The 15,771-nt window shown below is 43.9% G+C and overlaps 1 long non-coding RNA gene across 19 annotated transcripts in view; it reads right to left on the reverse strand.

The window, feature by feature from the left end:
- The window catches only part of LOC307181459, a 1,863,373-nt gene that overhangs the window by 257,451 nt on the left and 1,590,151 nt on the right, over positions 1-15,771 (reverse strand). Inside the window, exon 7 of one of the 19 annotated variants that reach the window (XR_013826807.1) lies at positions 1,552-1,629. The exons of the other annotated variants lie outside the window; for them this stretch is intronic. This is a non-coding gene — a long non-coding RNA (uncharacterized lncRNA). The remainder of the gene's footprint in view (positions 1-1,551; positions 1,630-15,771) is intronic. 19 annotated transcript variants of the gene reach the window in all.

Below are 15,771 nucleotides of genomic sequence, written 5' to 3' on the forward strand. Positions count from 1 at the left end.
TGTCATCAGGCCCGTAGCAGCATAATGAGTGGATTCAGGTACGATGATTCTAACTGAAATAAGTCACACAGAAAAAGAAACATCATAAGATATCACTAATACACGGAATGTAAACTTGGCTACACAGGAACTGCATTCCAAAACAGAACAGGGTCTCAAATTTAGAAAACCAACTTATGCTTGCTTAAGGGGAAAGGTGAGTTGGGGTGCTGCATAAAACCAGAGATTGAAATGAGCACAGATAAAGTTCCTTAAGCCAAATATGGAATAGACAAGAGCTACTCCTTGCTCAACGAAATGGACTCAACACCGCATATTAAACGCCTAAGAATGTACCTGACTAGTAAGTATCTTAAAACCTATGGATTGCTATGTCTCCAAAAGAGAATCAAGCGTGTGTACAGGGGCATAAATGCAGCAGTGATAGGATTGGAGAGGTTCGGTGAGCAAATGAAGACCCTTTGAAGTCATATTGCATGGTACCCATTCCACGGGTCTCAACTCTCCAGGTTTAAGGTATTCTTCCTTCAGCTAAAACATGCATGTGGAACCCAGAGTATGATCAACCATGTGAACGGGAGACGTGTTCAAATATGTCTCAGTTTTCCTCCCCTGGTACTCGGGTGCAACATTCCAGACGCTTTACTAACACTCTCCCAACTTGGAGAGTCAGTCCCTTTAACCTCCTGTTTGGCCCAGTTTGCAATTTCTGTGGAAGATGAACAGGAATAGCGAGAACCAATGAGAGACTAGCTGGAGGTGTCTGGACGGGCAAATTTAACTCTCATTTCCCACCAGGAAGAGGAATTAACCAAAGGCTCAGCGTGCCGTGCCAGAACCAGATTAGGGCCTGAAGCCATCCTGCGGTGTTGCGGCCAAGTCACAAGAAAGCGAGTTGAAGAAAGGAGCTCAGGGGCACTGTAATTCACAAACCTGCAGAGTTATAAATGACAGCTATCGTCCAAAAATAGACTGAAGTAAGGCTGCCAAGAGGACTTGAAAGCGGGGCAGAATTGCAGGAAACCGATTTCAGGAGGTAGACTGGAATTGCATTGAAAGCATAGGAAAAGAGGCAGAACGTCCACAATGATGCACTTGGCCAAAAAGGGCGTATGCGTTTTTTCCTGAATATATTCAGGAAAAAACGCATACGCCCTTTTTGGCCAACCAAGCAAGCTTGCAAAGGAAATCTGCACTACAATGAAGTCTCACTTCCCGCCGGTCAAAAGGGCCATCTGAAAAAAGTGTAAAATCCAGAAAGGCAGGACAGGCCATGGAGAACTGGGAGCCTTGTTATGCTGATGGGCGGGATGTAAATTGCCAACAGACACTCGGGAGAAGTGTATGGTGTTTCCTGAAACATCTAAAAAACAAAGCAACAGAGCCTAGGGCACTGCCACTTATGGTCCTATAGCTTAGGGAAATTAAAATCAAAAAGACACAGCCACCCCAAAGTTTGGAACGGCTCTGTTTACAAGAACCTCGTTAACAGTACAAGTTCAACATCGCAGAAAGTGAAAAATGGATAAAGAAGTTGTGGTATTTACTTACAAAGCAATATCACTCAGCAATGAAATCTATGTCATCAGGCCCGTAGCAGCACAATGAGTGGATTCAGGTATGATGATTCTAACTGAAATAAGTCACACAGAAAAAGAAACATCATAAGATATCACTAATACACGGAATGTAAACTTGGCTACACAGGAACTGAATTCCAAAACAGAACAGGGTCTCAAATTTAGAAAACCAACTTATGCTTGCTTAAGGGTAAAGGTGAGTTGGGGTGCTGCATAAAACCAGAGATTGAAATGAGCACAGATAAAGTTCCTTAAGTCAAATATGGAATAGACAAGAGCTACTCCTTGCTCAACGAAATGGACTCAACACCGCATATTAAACGCCTAAGAATGTACCTGACTAGTAAGTATCTTAAAACCTATGGATTGCTATGTCTCCGAAAGAGAATCAAGCATGTGTACAGGGGCATAAACGCAGCAGTGATAGGATTGGAGAGGTTTGGTGAGCAAATGAAGACCCTTTGAAGTCATATTGCATGGTACCCATTCCACGGGTTTCAACTACCGAGGTTTAAGGTATTCTTCCTTCAGCTAAAACATGCATGTGGAACCTAGAGTATGATCAACCATGTGATCGGGAGACGTGTTCAAATATGTCTCAGTTTTCCTCCCCTGGTACTCGGGTACAACATTCCAGACGCTTTACTAACACTCTCCCCACTTGGAGAGTCAGTCCCTTTAACCTCCTGTTTGGCCCAGTTTGCAATTTCTGCGGAAGATGAACAGGAATAGCGAGAACCAATGAGAGGCTAGCTGGAGGTGTCTGGACGGGCAAATTTAACTCTCATTTCCCACCAGGAAGAGGAATTAACCAAAGGCTCTGCGTGCCGTGCCGGAACCAGATTAGGGCCTGAAGCCATCCTGCGGTGTTGCGGCCAGCTCAAAGAAAGCGAGTTGAAGAAAGGAGCTCAGGGGCACTGTAATTCACAAACCTGCAGAGTTATAAATGACAGCTATCGTCCAAAAATAGACTGAAGTAAGGCTGCCAAGAGGACTTGAAAGCGGGGCAGAATTGCAGGAAACCGATTTCAGGAGGTAGACTGGAATTGCATTGAAAGCATAGGAAAAGAGGCAGAACGTCCACAATGATGCACTTGGCCAAAAAGGGCGTATGCGTTTTTTCCTGAATATATTCAGGAAAAAACGCATACGCCCTTTTTGGCCAACCAAGCAAGCTTGCAAAGGAAATCTGCACTACAATGAAGTCTCACTTCCCCCCGGTCAAAAGGGCCATCTGAAAAAAGTGTAAAATCCAGAAAGGCAGGACAGGCCATGGAGAACTGGGAGCCTTGTTATGCTGATGGGCGGGATGTAAATTGCCAACAACCACTCGGGAGAAGTGTATGCTGTTTCCTGAAACATCTAAAAAACAAAGCAACAGAGCCTAGGGCACTGCCACTTATGGTCCTATAGCTTAGGGAAATTAAAATCAAAAAGACACAGCCACCCCAAAGTTTGGGACGCCTCCGATTACAAGAACCTCGTTTACCATACAAGTTCATAATCACAGAAAGTGAAAAATGGATAAAGAACTTGTGGTACTTACGTACAATGCAGTATCACTCAGCAATGAAATCTATGTCATCAGGCCCGTAGCAGCATAATGAGTGGATTCAGGTACGATGATTCTAACTGAAATAAGTCACACAGAAAAAGAAACATCATAAGATATCACTAATACACGGAATGTAAACTTGGCTACACAGGAACTGCATTCCAAAACAGAACAGGGTCTCAAATTTAGAAAACCAACTTATGCTTGCTTAAGGGGAAAGGTGAGTTGGGGTGCTGCATAAAACCAGAGATTGAAATGAGCACAGATAAAGTTCCTTAAGCCAAATATGGACTAGACAAGAGCTACTCCTTGCTCAACGAAATGGACTCAACACCCCATATTAAACGCCTAAGAATGTACCTGACTAGTAAGTATCTTAAAACCTATGGATTGCTATGTCTCCGAAAGAGAATCAAGCATGTGTACAGGGGCATAAACGCAGCAGTGATAGGATTGGAGAGGTTCGGTGAGCAAATGAAGACCCTTTGAAGTCATATTGCATGGTACCCATTACACGGGTCTCAACTACCCAGGTTTAAGGTATTCTTCCTTCAGCTAAAACATGCATGTGGAACCCAGAGTATGATCAACCATGTGAACGGGAGACGTGTTCAAATATGTCTCAGTTTTCCTCCCCTGGTACTCGGGTGCAACATTCCAGACGCTTTACTAACACTCTCCCGACTTGGAGAGTCAGTCCCTTTAACCTCCTGTTTGGCCCAGTTTGCAATTTCTGCGGAAGATGAACAGGAATAGTGAGAACCAATGAGAGGCTAGCTGGAGGTGTCTGGACGGGCAAATTTAACTCTCATTTCCCACCAGGAAGAGGAATTAACCAAAGGCTCAGCGTGCCATACCGGAACCAGATTAGGGCCTGAAGCCATCCTGCGGTGTTGCGGCCAGCTCAAAAGAAAGCGAGTTGAACAAAGGAGCTCAGGGGCACTGTAATTCACAAACCTGCAGAGTTATAAATGACAGCTATCGTCCAAAATTAGACTGAAGTAAGGCTGCCAAGAGGACTTGAAAGCGGGGCAGAATTGCAGGAAACCGATTTCAGGAGGTAGACTGGAATTGCATTGAAAGCATAGGAAAAGAGGCAGAACGTCCACAATGATGCACTTGGCCAAAAAGGGCGTATGCGTTTTTTCCTGAATATATTCAGGAAAAAACGCATACGCCCTTTTTGGCCAACCAAGCAAGCTTGCAAAGGAAATCTGCACTACAATGAAGTCTCACTTCCCCCCGGTCAAAAGGGCCATCTGAAAAAAGTGTAAAATCCAGAAAAGCAACAGGCCATTGAGAACTGGGAGCCTTGTTATGCTGATGGGCGGGATGTAAACTGCCAACAGACACTTGGGAGAAGTGTATGGTGTTTCCTGAAACATCTAAAAAACAAAGCAACAGAGCCTAGGGCACTTCCACTTATGGTCCTATAGCTTAGGGAAGTTAAAATCAAAAAGACACAGCCACCCCAAAGTTTGGAACAGCTCTGTTTACAAGAACCTCGTTTACAGTACAAGTTCAACATCGCAGAAAGTGAAAAATGGATAAAGAAATTGTGGTATTCACTTACAAAGCAATATCACTCAGCAATGAAATCTATGTCATCAGGCCCTTAGCATCACAATGAGTGGATTCAGGTATGATGATTCTAACTGAAATAAGTCACACAGAAAAAGAAACATCATAAGATATCACTAATACACGGAATGTAAACTTGGCTACACAGGAACTGAATTACAGAACAGAACAGGGTCTCAAATTTAGAAAACCAACTTATGCTTGCTTAAGGGTAAAGGTGAGTTGGGGTGCTGCATAAAACCAGAGATTGAAATGAGCACAGATAAAGTTCCTTAAGCCAAATATGGAATAGACAAGAGCTACTCCTTGCTCAACGAAATGGACTCAACACCCCATATTAAACGCCTAAGAATGTTCCTGACTAGTAAGTATCTTAAAACCTATGGATTGCTATGTCTCCAAAAGAGAATCAAGCATGTGTACAGGGGCATAAACGCAGCAGTGATAGGATTGGAGAGGTTCGGTGAGCAAATGAAGACCCTTTGAAGTCATATTGCATGGTACCCATTCCACGGGTTTCAACTACCCAGGTTTAAGGTATTCTTCCTTCAGCTAAAACATGCATGTGGAACCTAGAGTATGATCAACCATGTGATCGGGAGACGTGTTCAAATATGTCTCAGTTTTCGTACCCTGGTACTCGGGTCCAACATTCTAGACGCTTTACTAACACTCTCCCGACTTGGAGAGTCAGTCCCTTTAACCTCCTCTTTGGCCCAGTTTGCAATTTCTGCGGAAGATGAACAGGAATAGCGAGAACCAATGAGAGACTAGCTGGAGGTGTCTGGACGGGCAAATTTAACTCCCATTTCCCACCAGGAAGAGGAATTAACCAAAGGCTCAGCATGCCATGCCGGAACCAGATTAGGGCCTGAAGCCATCCTGCGGTGTTGCGGCCAGGTCACAAGAAAGCGAGTTGAAGAAAGGAGCTCAGGGGCACTGTAATTCACAAACCTGCAGAGTTATAAATGACAGCTATCGTCCAAAAATAGACTGAAGTAAGGCTGCCAAGAGGACTTGAAAGCGGGGCAGAATTGCAGGAAACCAATTTCAGGAGGTAGACTGGAATTGCATTGAAAGCATAGGAAAAGAGGCAGAACGTCCACAATGATGCACTTGGACAAAAAGGGCGTATGCGTTTTTTCCTGAATATATTCAGGAAAAAACGCATACGCCCTTTTTGGCCAACCAAGCAAGCTTGCAAAGGAAATCTGCACTACAATGAAGTCTCACTTCCCCCCGGGCAAAAGGGCCATCTGAAAAAAGTGTAAAATCCAGAAAGGCAGGACAGGCCATGGAGAACTGGCAGCCTTGTTATGCTGATGGGCGGGATGTAAATTGCCAACAACCACTCGGGAGAAGTGTATGGTGTTTCCTGAAACATCTAAAAAACAAAGCAACAGAGCCTAGGGCACTTCCACTTATGGTCCTATAGCTTAGGGAAATTAAAATCAAAAAGACACAGCCACCCCAAAGTTTGGAACGGCTCTGTTTACAAGAACCTCGTTTACAGTACAAGTTCAACATCGCAGAAAGTGAAAAATGGATAAAGAACTTGTGGTACTTACGTACAATGCAGTATCACTCAGCAATGAAATCTATGTCATCAGGCCCGTAGCAGCATAATGAGTAGATTCAGGTACGATGATTCTAACTGAAATAAGTCACACAGAAAAAGAAACATCATAAGATATCACTAATACACGGAATGTAAACTTGGCTACACAGGAACTGAATTCCAAAACAGAACAGGGTCTCAAATTTAGAAAACCAACTTATGCTTGCTTAAGGGGAAAGGTGAGTTGGGGTGCTGCATAAAACCAGAGATTGAAATGAGCACAGATAAAGTTCCTTAAGCCAAATATGGAATAGACAAGAGCTACTCCTTGCTCAACGAAATGGACTCAACACCCCATATTAAACGCCTAAGAATGTACCTGACTAGTAAGTATCTTAAAACCTATGGATTGCTATGTCTCCGAAAGAGAATCAAGCATGTGTACAGGGGCATAAACGCAGCAGTGATAGGATTGGAGAGGTTCGGTGAGCAAATGAAGACCCTTTGAAGTCATATTGCATGGTACCCATTCCACGGGTTTCAACTACCCAGGTTTTAGGTATTCTTCCTTCAGCTAAAACATGCATGTGGAACCCAAGTATGATCAACCATGTGAACGGGAGACGTGTTCAAATATGTCTCAGTTTTCCTCCCCTGGTACTTGGGTGCAACATTCCAGACGCTTTACTAACACTCTCCCCACTTGGAGAGTCAGCGCCTTTAACCTCCTGTTTGGCCCAGTTTGCAATTTCTGCGGAAGATGAACAGGAATAGCGAGAACCAATGAGAGGCTAGCTGGAGGTGTCTGGACGGGCAAATTTAACTCTCATTTCCCACCAGGAAGAGGAATTAACCAAAGGCTCAGCGTGCCATACCGGAACCAGATTAGGGCCTGAAGCCATCCTGCGGTGTTGCGGCCAGCTCAAAAGAAAGCGAGTTGAACAAAGGAGCTCAGGGGCACTGTAATTCACAAACCTGCAGAGTTATAAATGACAGCTATCGTCCAAAAATAGACTGAATTAAGGCTGCCAAGAGGACTTGAAAGCGGGGCAGAATTGCAGGAAACCGATTTCAGGAGGTAGACTGGAATTGCATTGAAAGCATAGGAAAAGAGGCAGAACGTCCACAATGATGCACTTGGCCAAAAAGGGCGTATGCGTTTTTTCCTCAGGAAAAAACGCATACGCCCTTTTTGGCCAACCAAGCAAGCTTGCAAAGGAAATCTGCACTACAATGAAGTCTCACTTCCCCCCGGTCAAAAGGGCCATCTGAAAAAAGTGTAAAATCCAGAAAGGCAACAGGCCATTGAGAACTGGGAGCCTTGTTATGCTGATGGGTGGGATGTAAATTGCCAACAGACACTTGGGAGAAGTGTATGGTGTTTCCTGAAACATCTAAAAAACAAAGCAACAGAGCCTAGGGCACTTCCACTTATGGTCCTATAGCTTAGGGAAATTAAAATCAAAAAGACACAGCCACCCCAAAGTTTGGAACGGCTCTGTTTACAAGAACCTCGTTTACAGTACAAGTTCAACATCACAGAAAGTGAAAAATGGATAAAGAACTTGTGGTACTTACGTACAATGCAGTATCACTCAGCAATGAAATCTATGTCATCAGGCCCGTAGCAGCATAATGAGTAGATTCAGGTACGATGATTCTAACTGAAATAAGTCACACAGAAAAAGAAACATCATAAGATATCACTAATACACGGAATGTAAACTTGGCTACACAGGAACTGAATTCCAAAATAGAACAGGTTTTCAAATTTAGAAAACCAACTTATGCTTGCTTAAGGGGAAAGGTGAGTTGGGTTGCTGCATAAAATCAGAGATTGAAATGAGCACAGATAAAGTTCCTTAAGCCAAATATGGAATAGACAAGAGCTACTCCTTGCTCAACGAAATGGACTCAACACCGCATATTAAATGCCTAAGAATGTACCTGACTAGTAAGTATCTTAAAACCTTTGGATTGCTATGTCTCCGAAAGAGAATCAAGCATGTGTACAGGGGCATAAACGCAGCAGTGATAGGATTGGAGAGGTTCGGTGAGCAAATGAAGACCCTTTGAAGTCATATTGCATGGTACCCATTCCACGGGTTTCAACTACACAGGTTTTAGGTATTCTTCCTTCAGCTAAAACATGCATGTGGAACCCAGAGTATGATCAACCATGTGATCGGGAGACGTGTTCAAATATGTCTCAGTTTTCCTCCCCTGGTACTCGGGTGCAACATTCCAGACCCTTTACTAACACTCTCCCCACTTGGAGAGTCAGCGCCTTTAACCTCCTGTTTGGCACAGTTTGCAATTTCTGCGGAAGATGAACAGGAATAGCGAGAACCAATGAGAGGCTAGATGGAGGTGTCTGGACGGGCAAATTTAACTCTTATTTCCCAACAGGAAGAGGAAATAACCAAAGGCTCAGCGTGCCGTGCCGGAACCAGATTAGGGCCTGAAGCCATCCTGCGGTGTTGCGGCCAGCTCAAAAGAAAGCGAGTTGAAGAAAGGAGCTCAGGGGCACTGTAATTCACAAACCTGCAGAGTTATAAATGACAGCTATCGTCCAAAAATAGACTGAAGTACGCTGCCAAGAGGACTTGAAAGCGGGGCAGAATTGCAGGAAACCGATTTCAGGAGGTAGACTGGAATTGCATTGAAAGCATAGGAAAAGAGGCAGAACGTCCACAATGATGCACTTGGCCAAAAAGGGCGTATGCGTTTTTTCCTGAATATATTCAGGAAAAAACGCATACGCCCTTTTTGGCCAACCAAGCAAGCTTGCAAAGGAAATCTGCACTACAATGAAGTCTCACTTCCCCCCGGTCAAAAGGGCCATCTGAAAAAAGTGTAAAATCCAGAAAGGCAACAGGCCATGGAGAACTGGGAGCCTTGTTATGCTGATGGGTGGGATGTAAACTGCCAACAGACACTTGGGAGAAGTGTATGGTGTTTCCTGAAACATCTAAAAAACAAAGCAACAGAGCCTAGGGCACTTCCACTTATGGTCCTATAGCTTAGGGAAGTTAAAATCAAAAAGACACAGCCACCCCAAAGTTTGGAACAGCTCTGTTTACAAGAACCTCGTTTACAGTACAAGTTCAACATCGCAGAAAGTGAAAAATGGATAAAGAAATTGTGGTATTCACTTAGAAAGCAATATCACTCAGCAATGAAATCTATGTCATCAGGCCCTTAGCATCACAATGAGTGGATTCAGGTATGATGATTCTAACTGAAATAAGTCACACAGAAAAAGAAACATCATAAGATATCACTAATACACGGAATGTAAACTTGGCTACACAGGAACTGAATTACAGAACAGAACAGGGTCTCAAATTTAGAAAACCAACTTATGCTTGCTTAAGGGTAAAGGTGAGTTGGGGTGCTGCATAAAACCAGAGATTGAAATGAGCACAGATAAAGTTCCTTAAGCCAAATATGTAATAGACAAGAGCTACTCCTTGCTCAACGAAATGGACTCAACACCCCATATTAAACGCCTAAGAATGTTCCTGACTAGTAAGTATCTTAAAACCTATGGATTGCTATGTCTCCAAAAGAGAATCAAGCATGTGTACAGGGGCATAAACGCAGCAGTGATAGGATTGGAGAGGTTCGGTGAGCAAATGAAGACCCTTTGAAGTCATATTGCATGGTACCCATTCCACGGGTTTCAACTACCCAGGTTTAAGGTATTCTTCCTTCAGCTAAAACATGCATGTGGAACCTAGAGTATGATCAACCATGTGATCGGGAGACGTGTTCAAATATGTCTCAGTTTTCGTACCCTGGTACTCGGGTCCAACATTCTAGACGCTTTACTAACACTCTCCCGACTTGGAGAGTCAGTCCCTTTAACCTCCTCTTTGGCCCAGTTTGCAATTTCTGCGGAAGATGAACAGGAATAGCGAGAACCAATGAGAGACTAGCTGGAGGTGTCTGGACGGGCAAATTTAACTCTCATTTCCCACCAGGAAGAGGAATTAACCAAAGGCTCAGCATGCCGTGCCGGAACCAGATTAGGGCCTGAAGCCATCCTGCGGTGTTGCGGCCAGGTCACAAGAAAGCGAGTTGAAGAAAGGAGCTCAGGGGCACTGTAATTCACAAACCTGCAGAGTTATAAATGACAGCTATCGTCCAAAAATAGACTGAAGTAAGGCTGCCAAGAGGACTTGAAAGCGGGGCAGAATTGCAGGAAACCAATTTCAGGAGGTAGACTGGAATTGCATTGAAAGCATAGGAAAAGAGGCAGAACGTCCACAATGATGCACTTGGACAAAAAGGGCGTATGCGTTTTTTCCTGAATATATTCAGGAAAAAACGCATACGCACTTTTTGGCCAACCAAGCAAGCTTGCAAAGGAAATCTGCACTACAATGAAGTCTCACTTCCCCCCGGGCAAAAGGGCCATCTGAAAAAAGTGTAAAATCCAGAAAGGCAGGACAGGCCATGGAGAACTGGCAGCCTTGTTATGCTGATGGGCGGGATGTAAATTGCCAACAACCACTCGGGAGAAGTGTATGGTGTTTCCTGAAACATCTAAAAAACAAAGCAACAGAGCCTAGGGCACTTCCACTTATGGTCCTATAGCTTAGGGAAATTAAAATCAAAAAGACACAGCCACCCCAAAGTTTGGAACGGCTCTGTTTACAAGAACCTCATTTACAGTACAAGTTCAACATCGCAGAAAGTGAAAAATGGATAAAGAACTTGTGGTACTTACGTACAATGCAGTATCACTCAGCAATGAAATCTATGTCATCAGGCCCGTAGCAGCATCATGAGTAGATTCAGGTACGATGATTCTAACTGAAATAAGTCACACAGAAAAAGAAACATCATAAGATATCACTAATACACGGAATGTAAACTTGGCTACACAGGAACTGAATTCCAAAACAGAACAGGGTCTCAAATTTACAAAACCAACTTATGCTTGCTTAAGGGTAAAGGTGAGTTGGGGTGCTGCATAAAACCAGAGATTGAAATGAGCACAGATAAAGTTCCTTAAGCCAAATATGGAATAGACAAGAGCTACTCCTTGCTCAACGAAATGGACTCAACACCCCATATTAAACGCCTAAGAATGTACCTGACTAGTAAGTATCTTAAAACCTATGGATTGCTATGTCTCCGAAAGAGAATCAAGCATGTGTACAGGGGCATAAACGCAGCAGTGATAGGATTGGAGAGGTTCGGTGAGCAAATGAAGACCCTTTGAAGTCATATTGCATGGTACCCATTCCACGGGTTTCAACTACCCAGGTTTTAGGTATTCTTCCTTCAGCTAAAACATGCATGTGGAACCCAAGTATGATCAACCATGTGAACGGGAGACGTGTTCAAATATGTCTCAGTTTTCCTCCCCTGGTACTTGGGTGCAACATTCCAGACGCTTTAATAACACTCTACCCACTTGGAGAGTCAGCGCCTTTAACCTCCTGTTTGGCACAGTTTGCAATTTCTGCGGAAGATGAACAGGAATAGCGAGAACCAATGAGAGGCTAGATGGAGGTGTCTGGACGGGCAAATTTAACTCTTATTTCCCAACAGGAAGAGGAAATAACCAAAGGCTCAGCGTGCCGTGCCGGAACCAGATTAGGGCCTGAAGCCATCCTGCGGTGTTGCGGCCAGCTCAAAAGAAAGCGAGTTGAAGAAAGGAGCTCAGGGGCACTGTAATTCACAAACCTGCAGAGTTATAAATGACAGCTATCATCCAAAAATAGACTGAAGTACGCTGCCAAGAGGACTTGAAAGCGGGGCAGAATTGCAGGAAACCGATTTCAGGAGGTAGACTGGAATTGCATTGAAAGCATAGGAAAAGAGGCAGAACGTCCACAATGATGCACTTGGCCAAAAAGGGCGTATGCGTTTTTTCCTGAATATATTCAGGAAAAAACGCATACGCCCTTTTTGGCCAACCAAGCAAGCTTGCAAAGGAAATCTGCACTACAATGAAGTCTCACTTCCCCCCGGTCAGAAGGGCCATCTGAAAAAAGTGTAAAATCCAGAAAGCAGGACAGGCCATGGAGAACTGGGAGCCTTGTTATGCTGATGGGCGGGATGTAAATTGCCAACAACCACTCGGGAGAAGTGTATGGTGTTTCCTGAAACATCTAAAAAACAAAGCAACAGAACCTAGGGCACTTCCACTTATGGTCCTATAGCTTAGGGAAATTAAAATCAAAAAGACACAGCCACCCCAAAGTTTGGAACGCCTCTGTTTACAAGAACCTCGTTTACAGTACAAGTTCAACATCGCAGAAAGGGAAAAATGGATAAAGAAGTTGTGGTATTTACTTACAAAGCAATATCACTCAGCAATGAAATCTGTGTCATCAGGCCCTTAGCAGCACAATGAGTGGATTCAGGTATGATGATTCTAACTGAAGTAAGTCACACAGAAAAAGAAACATCATAAGATATCAGTAATACACGGAATGTAAACTTGGCTACACAGGAACTGAATTACAGAACAGAACAGGGACTCAAATTTAGAAAACCAACTTATGCTTGCTTAAGGGTAAAGGTGAGTTGGGGTGCTGCATAAAACCAGAGATTGAAATGAGCACAGATAAAGTTCCTTAAGTCAAATATGGAATAGACAAGAGCTACTCCTTGCTCAACGAAATGGACTCAACACCGCATATTAAACGCCTAAGAATGTACCTGACTAGTAAGTATCGGAAAACCTATGGATTGCTATGTCTCCAAAAGAGAATCAAGCATGTGTACAGGGGCATAAACGCAGCAGTGATAGGATTGGAGAGGTTCGGTGAGCAAATGAAGACCCTTTGAAGTCATATTGCATGGTACCCATTACACGGGTCTTAACTCTCCAGGTTTAAGGTATTCTTCCTTCAGCTAAAACATGCATGTGGAACCCAAGTATGATCAACCATGTGAACGGGAGACGTGTTCAAATATGTCTCAGATTCCCTCCCCTGGTACTCGGGTGCAACATTCCAGACGCTTTACTAACACTCTCCCCACTTGGAGAGTCAGCGCCTTTAACCTCCTGTTTGGCCCAGTTTGCAATTTCTGCGGAAGATGAACAGGAATAGCGAGAACCAATGAGAGGCTAGCTGGAGGTGTCTGGACGGGCAAATTTAACTCTCATTTCCCACCAGGAAGAGGAAATAACCAAAGGCTCAGCGTGCCGTACCGGAACCAGATTAGGGCCTGAAGCCATCCTGCGGTGTTGCGGCCAGCTCAAAAGAAAGCGAGTTGAAGAAAGGAGCTCAGGGGCACTGTAATTCACAAACCTGCAGAGTTATAAATGACAGCTATCGTCCAAAAATAGACTGAAGTAAGGCTGCCAAGAGGACTTGAAAGCGGGGCAGAATTGCAGGAAACCGATTTCAGGAGGTAGACTGGAATTGCATTGAAAGCATAGGAAAAGAGGCAGAACGTCCACAATGATGCACTTGGCCAAAAAGGGCGTATGCGTTTTTTCCTGAATATATTCAGGAAAAAACGCATACGCCCTTTTTGGCCAACCAAGCAAGCTTGCAAAGGAAATCTGCACTACAATGAAGTCTCACTTCCCCCCGGGCAAAAGGGCCATCTGAAAAAAGTGTAAAATCCAGAAAGGCAGGACAGGCCATGGAGAACTGGGAGCCTTGTTATGCTGATGGGCGGGATGTAAATTGCCAACAACCACTCGGGAGAAGTGTATGGTGTTTCCTGAAACATCTAAAAAACAAAGCAACAGAGCCTAGGGCACTTCCACTTATGGTCCTATAGCTTAGGGAAATTAAAATCAAAAAGACACAGCCACTCCAAAGTTTGGGACGCCTCCGTTTACAAGAACCTCGTTTACCATACAAGTTCAATATCACAGAAAGTGAAAAATGGATAAAGAACTTGTGGTACTTACGTACAATGCAGTATCACTCAGCAATGAAATCTATGTCATCAGGCCCGTAGCAGCATAATGAGTGGATTCAGGTACGATGATTCTAACTGAAATAAGTCACACAGAAAAAGAAACATTATAAGATATCACTAATACACGGAATGTAAACTTGGCTACACAGGAACTGCATTCCAAAACAGAACAGGGTCTCAAATTTAGAAAACCAACTTATGCTTGCTTAAGGGTAAAGGTGAGTTGGGGTGCTGCATAAAACCAGAGATTGAAATGAGCACAGATAAAGTTCCTTAAGTCAAATATGGACTAGACAAGAGCTACTCCTTGCTCAACGAAATGGACTCAACACCCCATATTAAACGCCTAAGAATGTACCTGTCTAGTAAGTATCTTAAAACCTATGGATTGCTATGTCTCCGAAAGAGAATCAAGCATGTGTACAGGGGCATAAACGCAGCAGTGATAGGATTGGAGAGGTTCGGTGAGCAAATGAAGACCCTTTGAAGTCATATTGCATGGTACCCATTACACGGGTCTCAACTACCCAGGTTTAAGGTATTCTTCCTTCAGCTAAAACATGCATGTGGAACCTAGAGTATGATCAACCATGTGATCGGGAGACGTGTTCAAATATGTCTCAGTTTTCGTACCCTGGTACTCGGGTGCAACATTCCAGACGCTTTACTAACACTCTCCCCACTTGGAGAGTCAGTCCCTTTAACCTCCTGTTTGGCCCAGTTTGCAATTTCTGCGGAAGATGAACAGGAATAGCGAGAACCAATGAGAGGCTAGCTGGAGGTTTCTGGACGGGCAAATTTAACTCTCATTTCCCACCAGGAAGAGGAAATAACCAAAGGCTCAGCGTGCCGTACCGGAACCAGATTAGTGCCTGAAGACATCCTGCGGTGTTGCGGCCAGCTCAAAAGAAAGCGAGTTGAAGAAAGGAGCTCAGGGGCACTGTAATTCACAAACCTGCAGAGTTATAAATGACAGCTATCGTCCAAAAATAGACTGAAGTAAGGCTGCCAAGAGGACTTGAAAGCGGGGCAGAATTGCAGGAAACCGATTTCAGGAGGTAGACTGGAATTGCATTGAAAGCATAGGAAAAGAGGCAGAACGTCCACAATGATGCACTTGGCCAAAAAGGGCGTATGCGTTTTTTCCTGAATATATTCAGGAAAAAACGCATACGCCCTTTTTGGCCAACCAAGCAAGCTTGCAAAGGAAATCTGCACTACAATGAAGTCTCACTTCCCCCCGGTCAAAAGGGCCATCTGAAAAAAGTGTAAAATCCAGAAAGGCAGGACAGGCCATGGAGAACTGGGAGCCTTGTTATGCTGATGGGCGGGATGTAAATTGCCAACAGACACTCGGGAGAAGTGTATGGTGTTTCCTGAAACATCTAAAAAACAAAGCAACAGAGCCTAGGGCACTGCCACTTATGGTCCTATAGCTTAGGGAAATTAAAATCAAAAAGACACAGCCACCCCAAAGTTTGGGACGCCTCTGTTTACAAGAACCTCGTTTACAGTACAAGTTCAACATCGCAGAAAGTGAAAAATGGATAAAGAACTTGTGGTACTTACCTACAATGCAGTATCACTCAGCAATG

This window comes from Stenella coeruleoalba (assembly GCF_951394435.1).
Source record: "Stenella coeruleoalba genome assembly, contig: scaffold_37, whole genome shotgun sequence".
Lineage (NCBI taxonomy): Eukaryota > Metazoa > Chordata > Mammalia > Artiodactyla > Delphinidae > Stenella > Stenella coeruleoalba.